The sequence below is a fragment of the Anser cygnoides genome, chromosome 14 (genome assembly GCF_040182565.1).
Source record: "Anser cygnoides isolate HZ-2024a breed goose chromosome 14, Taihu_goose_T2T_genome, whole genome shotgun sequence".
In the NCBI taxonomy this organism is placed as follows: Eukaryota; Metazoa; Chordata; class Aves; order Anseriformes; family Anatidae; genus Anser; species Anser cygnoides.
The window spans coordinates 17,821,130-17,833,299 of record NC_089886.1 but is presented as its reverse complement, the minus strand read 5'-3'; the positions used below and the strand labels follow the sequence as shown (position 1 = coordinate 17,833,299).

The 12,170-nt window shown below is 41.5% G+C and overlaps 1 long non-coding RNA gene across 3 annotated transcripts; it reads left to right on the top strand.

Annotated features, from left to right (window-relative positions):
* Positions 1-6,201: 6,201 nt before the first annotated feature.
* On the top strand, positions 6,202-11,561 carry LOC125182880 (uncharacterized). Of its 3 annotated transcripts, none has more exons than XR_007163558.2 (3): positions 6,202-6,429; positions 7,095-7,574; positions 11,375-11,561. It is a non-coding gene; the product is annotated as an uncharacterized lncRNA (long non-coding RNA). The 3 variants fall into 3 exon arrangements; XR_007163559.2 differs by lacking the exon at positions 11,375-11,561 and adding an exon at positions 9,246-9,699 and having other exon boundaries at positions 7,095-7,157; XR_007163560.2 differs by lacking the exon at positions 11,375-11,561 and adding an exon at positions 9,246-9,699.
* Positions 11,562-12,170: the final 609 nt, after the last annotated feature.

Below are 12,170 nucleotides of genomic sequence, written 5' to 3'. Positions count from 1 at the left end.
GACTGGCATGGCTTTTGGGAAGACTGAGGACAAGTGGAGCCTGGGACTAGGAAAAGCTCCCTTCCTCTGTCTCGCTCCATTAGCTGACAAACAGAAGCATTACCTCTGCAACTTAGGTGGTGGAGATGTGTTCAGCTGCTGATTAGTCATAGCTGATAAAGAAGAAAGCATATTTTAAGCAAACTCTAACAAAAGATAGTTTTGTATTTGTTTGTGGTGTGTGTGGTTTTTTTGTTGTTTTGTTTTTGTTTTTTTCCTCTTTTGAAAGGGGCACAGTAAATGTGATTATTTTACTGTGCTTATCAGGACAGCTGGCACACAAACACATGGCTGTTTGCCTGTTCTTCACTCAGTGCTATCCTGGAGAGTGCCAGCTTGTTTTGAAATAATGGGTACAAGCCCACTCTTGTATGTATGTATTGTTACAAAGGCCCTTTGGGTTCCAAAAGTACTGTGGAGATGGACATCAAAAGCAGGACATAAAGCCCTAAATGGATTAGGGATCTTAGAGTTGAGGAGGTTGCGTTCCTGCATAAGGGTGCCTGTGAGGCAACAGTTTGGCTGGGATGTGAAGGAGAAGGAAGAAAGGTGACCTAGAGGGAAAATGAGTCATTGTTGTATCCTCCATTTTTCTTTTCAGAATGTATCAAGCTAGACTTGTACGTACTGCCAAGTGGCCCCAGCCTGGGTTATATTCCTTTCACTGATCACGCTGATAGATGTTTCCCTGTTTCTCTGGGTTTGCACTGATCTATGAGGATGCTTTGGTACGTACAGTGTGAAAATGATAGTGCAAGTGTTTTTCCTTTGTGAGAGAACCTGGAGAAGGTCTTTGGACTTGAGCAGAGCAAACATGGTTCTTCTGTGTCAAGTAATACCAGACCTGTCCGGCTGCCGCCTTCTGGGTCTCGAAGTGAGATTAAGGAAGAGAGTATGGGAACTGCTTTGTAGTTGGTTCTAATCCAGTTTGTTTTCTCTATAGGTAATATGTTTTATTGCGGTCCAAATGATAACAAAATTGTTTTGGAAATGTCCCATCAACTGATCTAGTAAAGAGAAACAGCATCTGAAAATGCTTGGTAAAGGAAAGTAACTGGGCTTCAATGGCAAGGAACAACAGGCTTGGTTCTGCTCCAGCATCTGCCAAATCAAGTATTTGAAATTCCTGTTCATTACACAGCATAAAAGAAATGGGATAGTAATACTGGAGAATCATGGGGAAATGAGTGACCGTGCCTCACCGAAGCGTGACTGTAACGGTAGGGAATTATGCTGCGAAAGCATGCCGGTCTTGTGGCGTAATCACTAAAACACATATTGTGTGGTGTTCTTTATAAAGGCTTTATTTCAGATCCTTTTGTATTAACATACCGTCATGAGGCCAAAATTGGCATCATCTTTGTCTGGAGCATTCTGGAGGGGAACCGTAGTTTCTCTTGCCCCTTTATCTAGGGCTTATAAATGAAAAAGCACTTAGTAGGATTTGTAGTCCTCATTAAATTATTGTGCTACTGGATTTATCTTGTCCTGAGGGTAAAAGCTGCATGTCCTCTCCATTTCTTTACAGAGCTGTTCAGATGAAGTGCTCCCAGGACAGAGCAAATAGGCACTGTGGTAGAATTGCATTCTGGAGGGAAGGAGACAGGCTGTTTTAAATGCTTTTCTGCTTGTTGTAATAGCTAGCCAAGCAGTACGAGTAGGAATGTGCTGGTTGGCCACTTTACATGTGTACTGACCCGGAATCTTGCCAAGGGCCAGTCATTCACTGTCAAAATTAAAGCCCCTTTGACTGTGCCCTGACACGCGTTGTTTTAATGGCAGCAATCCATCCGTGCCTGCAGCTCCAGACCAGTTCCGAAATGTCTTCCATCTTATCCGTAGTGCTGGATGCCAGGTGACAGAGTGGGGATGTACTGGCTTCCTGCTATCCAAAAGCAGTACTCGTTGACGTATTGCTAGACTTGGGGGGAAACATTTTTAAGTTACCCCCCTCATTTAACTCCTCACTGCATCAGCTCTGAGGAAGGAGCCTCCCTACTAGAAAACAAACATAACTGTGGGTTTGTTACTTTGCTGTGAGGATGGTCTGCTCTGTGCTCGACGCCTTTACTGGGTGAGCAGGGGCAGGGACCTGGCAGCCATTTCACCTGCAGCGCAGCATCCTGCTGCAAAGTGACAAACATGCCTGCTGCTCTCTTCTGGAGAGTAAATGCTGGTGGTGGTGGTGGTATTCCCTTCATTGAAAATAAAGGTATGATCTACAGAAATACGATTTGCTTATGCACACAGAGCAAGGGAAAGTTCTTCTCTCCTATCTGCTTTACAGTAGGCAAGCTTGGGTGACTGCAGGCGGCTTTAAAAGGGAGCAGCTTAGCTTGCTGGGCAAAAGTTTCTGGTATCATAAGACAAAAAGACGAAAGCTCAAAAGGTATGGTATTAATAGGGAATGATTTAGTTGAGGGAAGGATTTCTTGGTACCAGTGCTGCTCTGACATTGTCGCCTGCACCAGCACAGGGTAAAAGCACTGCCTTCTGCACCCATCTGCCTGGGCTGGAGCCAAGTGGTGCAAGGTCATCTCGGGTAAGGAGCCCACTGGGCAGCGGTTTGCTAAGTGGTATCATCTCTCTTCTAAGGGAGTGTGGGGAGAAGGGATGTACACATGGAAGGAAGTGTAGGATGATAGATGGTAGGGTTACAGGTATTTTTGAAAAATTAGACCATGAAGAGTCTGAGCAGTTTATGTGGGGGCTCCACTGAAGTTCGGGCAAGAAGGGCAAAAAGTAAACAGCTCATTTTATTATCTGTCAGTCCCACAATGTCCTTTCTCTATTTTATTTGTTTCAGAATGATCCCCTTTCTTTTTAACAATATATTCTGTGACCCTCAGTGCTTGGGGCAGAAAATGTAAATTTTGTTCCTTAAAGTTGTCATAGCCGTGATAAATATAGCTTTTTAAGAATAGTGAGAACAGAGGCTGGGAGGAAGAGCCAAGTGTTGTATATTTAAAAACACAATTTGCCCACCCTTCCCTCAGGATACATAAGCAAGTCCACTGGAAGTGCTTGCTTTGCCCACCTGCCTTGTAGCTTTCAGAAAGGCAATACTAGCATTTGGTGAAATTTCTCACTAGGTTTTGGCTTACCTTCCTGTTATCCCTGCTTTCCCCTTCTGCTTGTACGTGCTGATCTCTGTTACTGTCTTAACGCTCTTCCGCGCTCACTGACGTGTTCCCCATTCCATTTCTGTGTTGCGTTGTCCTCCAGTCCTTCTTCCAGCCTTGCTTTCTGCCCCTTTCTCCTTTCTAGTGAGGTACATCGGGGCAAGCTACAGGCATGGAGGAGCTTGCAGGGAATTCAAACCACCACCAGCCTTGCTACTTGGCTTTCCCCATGTGAGAGCTGTTTCTGTCACCCTGAGAGGAGGCAGTAGTTGATGTGAAGGTGAGGGGACAGCTCTTCTAACATCTTCCTTAGAGTTACATTAATAAAAACAGTTCTCTTGGTCTTTTTTCTGTTTGTTTGTTTGTTTTTTTTTCCCACCTCATTTTGGACCCTTTTCTTGCTCTTTGATGGGGCAAACACACCTGAGGTTTTTCCTGTCATCTTAATACAGCAAAATTAACGTAGGCAAGTGTGAAGAAGCCAGGGACTCATGCTGTCTACCAGTGACGGTCTGAATTCCAAGTACATTTGTGTGTGTACAAGAAATTCCTCTGTAGCTTGTTTAGCTAGGTTGGAAAATGTTGTGATAGTAAAACAAATTATGATTGTTTCTTCCATGTAAGGTTTGCCTAGTAAAACTACTTCTGGATTTGACTGTATGTATGTACACCATAGTAATCACTAGGCATGTGATGAAGCTGTGACTTAACCACAACTTGTTCCAGGTAGCTTTCCTTCAGTGCCTCCTCCTCCTCCAGTTTCCTCCTCCTTCAGAGGAGATTAATGTTGGCAATTGTTATCCAGTCTGTGCAGCTTCAGATTTAATGCTGTCTGAACCAGAACAAGGCACACCAGGTATCTGAAAGCGTCCTTCAGCCTTTCTGCCTGTTGAGGCAGTGCTGGCAGACTGCGTGGAGCTCACTACTGGGAGAAGGCCGTTCTTCATACCCTGTGTGTTGCCGCGAGAGTCAGAATTAGTGCATCTTGCTACTTGGTGATTGTTCTCTGTGTTGGCTAAGCAGTGCTAATTTCAAGATCAGGATCTGTTGGGCACTATGCAGCTGGTATGGTCAGCGGGAATGCACATGAGGTAAGACGTGTCTTTCTAGCTTTCTACCACTCTCTCCACTCCCTGCCATGCCAAAGCATTTGGCTTTCATCCGCTTGCAGAGGGCTGTGGTAACTCAGACTCATAACCAACTGGAAGACCTTTAGCCACATCATTTGCTCTCTGGAGACTTAAAGCATTGCCAAATTCCGCTGGAGGAGTGTGTTCATATGGGTGAATATTAGTCTCAAGGCTGACGGGTAGTCAGGCTGAAGGACAGAGAATTGGTTGCATGTTTTCAAGGCCTGTTTTTCCATCTCTTTCCCCCCAGTCAGAGCACACAGGTGAGGCACTCATACCCACTTCTGACATGTGCTGCATACCTGTGGGCTAAGGAAGGGGGGAGGGTGGGCTACACTGGCAGGAGTAGCTCCTACGGCAAACCTCTGTGAGAGCAAGGCATTACTAATTCCAGTTCATGTTACAAATGTCTCTTTGTGCATCTAATGTCTATTTTATATATTTCTGACCTTTATTTCATGGCCTTTATCACCATGGTATCTTAGTGCCGAAAGAAGATTTTTGGCTTTGTAAGCTTTAGATTATTGATTTTTTTCCTGTAACTGTCTTTTCTGATTCAAGGAAAAAAAGAAATATGTAATTTTAACTAGTGGAACTCATATCACAGCCAAATTCAATATTAATGTACTAGATAGGCATACATCAAATATTACCTTTTAATACCCTTATCGTTGCTTTTAATGCACTTCTTTGTTCTGCAAGCTCAATATGTGGAGGATTTTTTTTTAAATAGGAAGTTAAATGGCATTTCGTGTTGATTCTCAGCTCTTTAATAGGTGTCTGCTATCAATAGCAGTGTCCTGGAGGCACATATTGAAACCACACTGCCTACCCCATTTCTTTAACTGGAACTGTGCTCTCACTTCTAATGACATGATATTAATTAAGATAAGTCCTTGGGTATCACATATGAGTCCAGATTTCTGTAAATAGAAATGTCAGTGATGCTGGCAGGGAGCTGAGCGTGAGGTCTTTTCTTTGTTGTACTCCTGGTGCTGTGTCCTCAGGTGGAGATCAGCAGAAGTCTTTGTTTCAGTCTGTTCCTTGAGAAAATAAACTGAGTGCTAGCCAAAGATTTGGAATATTTTAAAAGTATTAATCAACCTTCCTAATGGTTGCTATTCAGCTAATCACACTCAAAATGGCAAATGGTTATAAAGATGTCAAAGAGATACCCAGAACACCCACTGTTTGAGCTCTTCCCATTCTCATTAAAATAAACTCTTATGGCCCAGCTAGTGTTAATCATGTGATAAAATACTCAAATTAAGAGCATTTAATAAAAAAACATGGTGGGGAGCTTTTGTTAAGGATCTCTTTAGTGTATTTTTGCATTTGAGCTAAGGACATAAGAAATAATTTAATCATTGCCTGATTATAAGAATGTTAGAAATAATGGGATCATCGCCTTCTCACACGTGGGCTAATTCAGAGGCTCATTATTTATTTGTCAAGCATTAGGCATCAAATCAATTTGGCTGGATACTTGAAAGCAGGAAATTGAAGATGAAAGTTGAAATGAAGATTAAGAAGTAAGATTAAGTTTATTTCAAATGAGCAGAACAATCTTGCTTGCTTAAGTCATGCCTGCAAATAGATGGATAAAGTCAATCTTAAGCTGAGGTATTATGAAGTAGTAATATATTGTGGGAGCATGGAAGAATGGCTTATGATATTGGGCATAGGAAGCTTTTTATGATATTACAGAAAAATGGGAATATTGGTGTTAATTTTGTTGGTGCATTCCTCTGCTACTTCCTGGTGGAATTGTAGTTAACTATCTTTGAGATCCTGATTGTGGTAGAGGCTGGCTTAAAAAATAAAGCAAACTTTAGGGGATATCTCAAATTTTGCAAAGCCAATTGATTTTCCACTTAATTATTTGGAAATTTTTTGCTTTGTTCTGCAGATGGGAGAGCTTTTAAACCTATTTGGTAGCTGTTTTACACCTGACGTGTGAAAGGCAGAGGAGTCTCTGCTTTGCTTCTAAAGCTCCTGACTTGTTCAGTAGTTGGGCAGAATTCGGTGTATTGCCTCTTAGTGAGCGTTGTGAGCGTGCAGCGTGCCTCCCGTGTGTAATTGGATGGGCTGAAGCTCAAATGAGCCACCACAGAGCCCTGCCGCTGCTGGACAGCCAGGTATTTGACTGATTTCTGTGGGCTTTGAGATTGCTGAATCTTCCTTGGGTCTTAAGTTCTGTCTGGTGTGCCATAAGGTGCAGAGGGATATATTAGTGGAACAGGTCCCCTGCATATTTTATGCTTACTGAATTAATCTTATTTAATACAAGCTGTCAGACAACATTACTATAATTTATTTACATAACTTGAGGGATTTACTTCACATTAGTTTAACCTTGCAGAACATGTAATGTGTGTTTGTGCCACTGCCCTTAGTTTCCTGCAGTCAGCTTGCTCAAGTGTTTCTCAGTTCGTGATTGATTTGTCTTCTGGCTGCTAATGTGAGGGGTGAATGTAAACACTGTTTTTACAAAGATCTAATATTTGGAGCTCTCTTTATTGTTACATGTATTCAATTAAATGAACTGCTGTGCTCATACTTAATTCAGTAAAAAAATATCTTTAATTAGATTCTTTTTCCCTAAAACAAAGCACATAATGTTGACTTTATTTTATACAAAGTAAATACCTATACTTTTAAGCAGACAAACTCTGTATTTTCTTCAGGGCCTTTTGTGTATATTAAAAGGTTTTTGTGTGTCTTTTTTTTTTTTTTCCTTAAGTGTATTTTCCCTTGAGACACAGACATTGTGACCTGCTATTTGGATGTGTTGTGTTCATAGGTATACCTCCCTTGTGATGAAGAAGTTGGGATGCTGATGTCATAACGAAGCTGCTACAGCTGGGTACTTGCAGCTTTTCTCTGTGCTCTCTGTGGGCTGTGGTTATTATACAGGGTCTCAGTCTGAAGGCATCTCCCTCCCAACTGATTCTTTCCTAGCCTTTTTTGTTGTTACTGTTGTTCTCTGCGAAAGCTCTTAAAAAACTCCTCTGCCCAGTCTGGGAGAGAACCCAGATCCTCCCGATTTATTTGTTTTTTAATTTTGGCATGAAGTATAAAATATGTAGGTTAAATTATTGTATTGGAAACCAGTATAATATGCTCTTGTGTAATTCATAAAGGATAAGAGTGGGGAAAAAGGAACTTTCATTGTACCCTCTGAGATGTGTCCTTTGAAACGTAGTGTTCAACTCCTGAGAAGACAGGAATTAGATCTGGAGTAACAAAAAGGCATGTGGTTTTTAAGGAGTGAGGACATTAGGTAAGTCCTTTAGGAAAATCTGTTACCTGTTAATGCTTTTAGAGCTCATGAGGTGGAAAGGGACAGAAATACGTTCCCTGTGTGATAGTTACCAGATGATGGACTGGAAACAGGGCGTTCATATAGTGTCTCCTTTCCAGAATAGAAAATCCTATAACCTTGTTGTGGGCTATGGATAATAAATTTGGGAACACTGTTAAGAGTGGAGAATGCAGAGGGAAGGATGTTTAATAAAACCGTGAGGTGGCTTGAAGCTCAGAGGGCTTCTCAGAAGGGAAGAATATTCTCATTGCAACAGTAAAAATAAGAAATCACCTCTGTGGTTATGAACGCTTCAGAAACCTGAAAAAAAGGGCCTAACAGCATCTCGTCTCCTTGCACCTCAGTGCAGGACTCTGTCTTTCCCTTCAGCTTCAGCTCGCCTTCCTCTGGCGAGGGTGCCTCTGGTGTCGGGTGCCGCAGTGTGGCTGGGGTGGGGGGTGTCAGCTCCAGGGTGGGAAAGCTGACCTGGCCGGCAGGGAAGGAGAAGAAAGAAAGCTGATGAGCTTTTACCTAAATGACTGTCACCAGTAGTCATTTTGTCACTGTGACAAAATATTGTCTGCATGCCCACAGATAAATGACTTTTTTTTGTCCCTTTGCTGTGTAAGGAAGGGAGAGGCCAACTCCTATTTCCATGTGTGGCATGAGCAAAGAAACCGAGTGGTTTGTCTTGAGGAAATTCACCTCTGATGTAGAATTAAACATTTAATCAGAGACCCCTTTTAATCACAGAGCTGTAGAGCCAACCTTATCCTTTCAGTATTTTACTTTCAGGTGTTTTCCTGGGCATAGGCAAAGAGGATATGAAACTCTTTGGCCTTGTTTTCTGGGCTGTGTTCTCTTTGTCCCCTTGCCATCCATTCCTCTTGTCCCAGTGGTGGCTAGCTGAAGGAGAAGGCCAGGTCTTCAGAGCTATCTGAACATTTTGCTTCAGAACCATCTGGTCTGCTTCTGGAGAAGGAGCAAGATTGACTGGCACCATTTTCCTCCCGTAAACTTCCACGTGACAGGGTTTCCTCCTGCCCTCCCCTGCCGCTATCGTGGCCCTGTCCTCAGATGCTACCTGAGGGAAGACTTGAGTGGGAAAGGCAGAAAATCATTCCAGGATACAAGTGGACTTATTTTCTGTTTGGGAAGAAGTGAGAACTCTTCGCCTTTCTAATTCAGGACCAGCACCTGAATTATGGGGAATAAGAATATATTTTAAGAGAAAAACAGAAACAAAATTGAGGGCCAGACACTGTGCAGTTTCACAGAGTGCTAGGGTCAATGCCATGGCAGCAATGCTCCATTTGATGATATGCTCCATAAAGCTTAATAGTGGGGGAGAAAATAATGTAGCTGGAGAAATATTTATGATCGCTAGGTTTTGCCATCTTTGTTCGTTTGCAGCCATTCTGTTTACGGAAGTTTCCTTTAGTAACAGGAATATTGTCACAATTTCCTTTCTCACAAGTAACTTGTCAGAAAAGATTAATTAAGTTCCTTATCAGGATAGCACTTAAATGCTTAGTTATCCAAAGGTGCGCTGCATGATAGTTTTAAATGTCCTTTTTCTGTTTTAATTCCCTGTCTCTTCAATTTTGCTTTCTAACTGAGATATTTTCATTATTTCTTTGTCTGTTGCAGTTAAAATCTTGGTTTGCTGTATGTCTTCTGTCCACAGACAGAAGCGCATTATTTAACAACAAAAAGAAGAGGGGACTTGCTAGGTCTGCAGCTGGCCGTTGGAGAATAAACTGGTGTTGCTCTGCTTTCTCTTAATGACCGAAACCTTTTAGCAGGATATGCACCAGCTGTTCTTTGCGTGCATCCCATTTCCTTGTGTACTTTGTGGGTTTCAATTTGAATAAATTCCATTCGTTTTCTTTTATTTTTTCAAGTATTTATCTCATTTAAAACGCATTAGCTATGCGTTTAACTGGTGGTAGTGATGCCATGTTCTCCTTATACAGAATTTGAGATTTATAACACTCTTTTTCCTGATAAAAGACTGGGAATATCCTTCTCTGGTTATAGTACTCCTCTCTTTATTTGGAGCATAGTGGAAGTACAGATTGATTAGAATAAATATGCACTGTATCATGTATAGGTAGACGTTGAGTACTATTTCATATTTTAGTCAGAAGGCTCTGTTATGTGCTGAGCAAGGGAAAGACAGCCTTGAAGAAATTTGTATAGTCTTGAAATCAAAAAGACTTCACACAAAAAGAGTTTCTGTGAAAAACCTGTGGAGTTAGGTGCCTGAGCCAAGGCGTAATCGTGCCGTTAGCTGAGCAGCTGATCATCCTGCCCCATGAAGCGATTACTTGTTCCCTTGTTTAGCTGAGTTCTGACAAACAGCAGAATGTTTGAAGCTTTCTATCACTCTCAACCCATATCCCAATATGTGGTGGAATGGTTTGTCTTCCTGCTCATCCCCTATGTAGCTTTGTGGTGAAATGACCTGGAATATTGTACTCAACTTCCTGAGCTCAGTCAGTTACTGGGCAAAGAAGTATTTTGAAAAGATGAGGTTTGTTGCACTGGTCAGTTTAAGGAAGTTGCCATTCCTGGCAAATACTTATTGGTGGTTTTAAACATACTCTAAAGCTTTAGAGTTCTTTACCTGATAAAAGTTATGTAACATTCAAAAATAGGACATGCAAGTTTCCAGGTCTGATTAATGAGGGGACTGTAACAAATACAGGTTGAAAATAGAAGCTGCTAATGTGAAGTGAATGCAATTTATTTCTGCAAGTATTTAGAGTGTAAAACTTAAAAACAAGAAGAGTGATTACTCTATAGGGCTTAAAGGATACCTACCATCCAAGGTGTTACTAAGGCTTGGATAAATTCAGGTGTTTGGGATCTGCCTGGGTAAGACTGGCAAAGTGAAATGAATATTTGTCCTCTATCTTAAACTAACAGCAATGGGCAAAGTGTAGCAGTAGAGAAGGGGCCGTTTGGTGTAAGGCAGCAGGGACTGACCAGGCTTTTCCATTTGTTTTTAGGCATTCAGGGTCAGGGAACAATTGTAGCTTCTTACAGCTTTTGTCATAGCTATTTCTAAAAACTATGATTATAGTTCATAATGTTTAGTTGTAAATGAAAGCAGCCACAGAAGCTTCCCATTCTGCCCTTCTGCCCAGCCACAGAGGTAGCGCAGTACCTTGACTATAGATTCGGAGATAGAGGCTCATAGAGATACGCTATCAGCAGTGCCCCTATCTTTGAACTGCATGCCCTTCCCTTTTCGATTTGACTGCCAAGATGCTGTGGAAACCCTGCTTGAAACTTGCATCTTATATTGATTTTTTTTTTTTCTTTCTCCTTTGAAAGGGAAGATAGTAGCAGTTCAAGGAAGTAGGAAATCAAATTCAGGCACAGGACATCAGCTGAGCTGTTAAAATTTGATGATAATAGCTGACACAGAGGGGAGTGAAGATAAGCTCTTTCTAAGAATAATGGTAATACATATAAGCAAGTCATAAACTGATAACGGTAGAGGCTCTCGTAGGGGTTGTCTTTATACTGTGAAAGACCAGCTCCTATTCACTTTCACTCTAGGGAGGGTTTGGAGGGAGTCTACAACCTAAATGAGAAAGAGGCACAGAGGTGCCTCTGCTCATCATCCTTAGAGTTTCTAATTTTAGTCACTGTCAACACATCCTACCTACATTATTTGTGGGTTTGACTCTGGAGCAGTAGTATCATGTTTGTTCAGAATGTAAGTTTATGGCAGTAGCAACAATTTATAACTGAATATTTGATTACAGAAAATTAAAGGGAGCATTAACAGCTGCAAGTTGGAGGTGATCTTCAAACTCTGAGAGCATCAACTCATGCATTTAAACTTACTACTGTGGAGCCTGAAGTAAATTGCTGCCAGATAATAGCTAAGTAGTGTCCAGCAGGCACTTCTCATATGCATCTCGTTTATGTTCTATTTATATCTTTTTATAATTAAAGAATAACCAACTTGGAACATGTAACTATGCCTATAGTTTGTCTGTGTCTAGCACATGCTGTTACTGCAGTTTCCTCTGCTGTTTCTTCATATTCCTCTTTACATCTGTTAAATTCTGCAAAAGCTTAGGTCTCCAAATTTGCTGGTCCATGTGGAAGTTGGCACCAGACCAGGATTTAAGAGCAAGTTCATGAAGGTGGGAACCGTTGAGTGAATAAATAGCACTATTTCCTCTAATGGATAATTAGAAGGAGTGGTTATCGTCTCTTTAAGAGTGTAAAATTTTTGAACTGATTTGTTTACCTTTTTTTCCCTAGTTTCTTTATCATAACAAAGTAAAATAAATTGGGGGTTGTATAGGTGAACCAGTTCTTGGACTAATACTGGTAGTTGGAGGTAACTCTCCTGGATTGCTGTTCATGCAGCAAAGGGCAACAGCTTCCAGAGTAATCTAGGTGACATTGATAAACTTCGAATGGCACAAATCTTGCCTTCTCTTACCCTTCTTAGACTAACTGTTGAGAGCACTTGGGGTGTCGTCGAGGTACTGTCTCAGTCTTACTTTCAGATAAAATATTCCTTTTCAGAATGTCTCCATAGCGCAC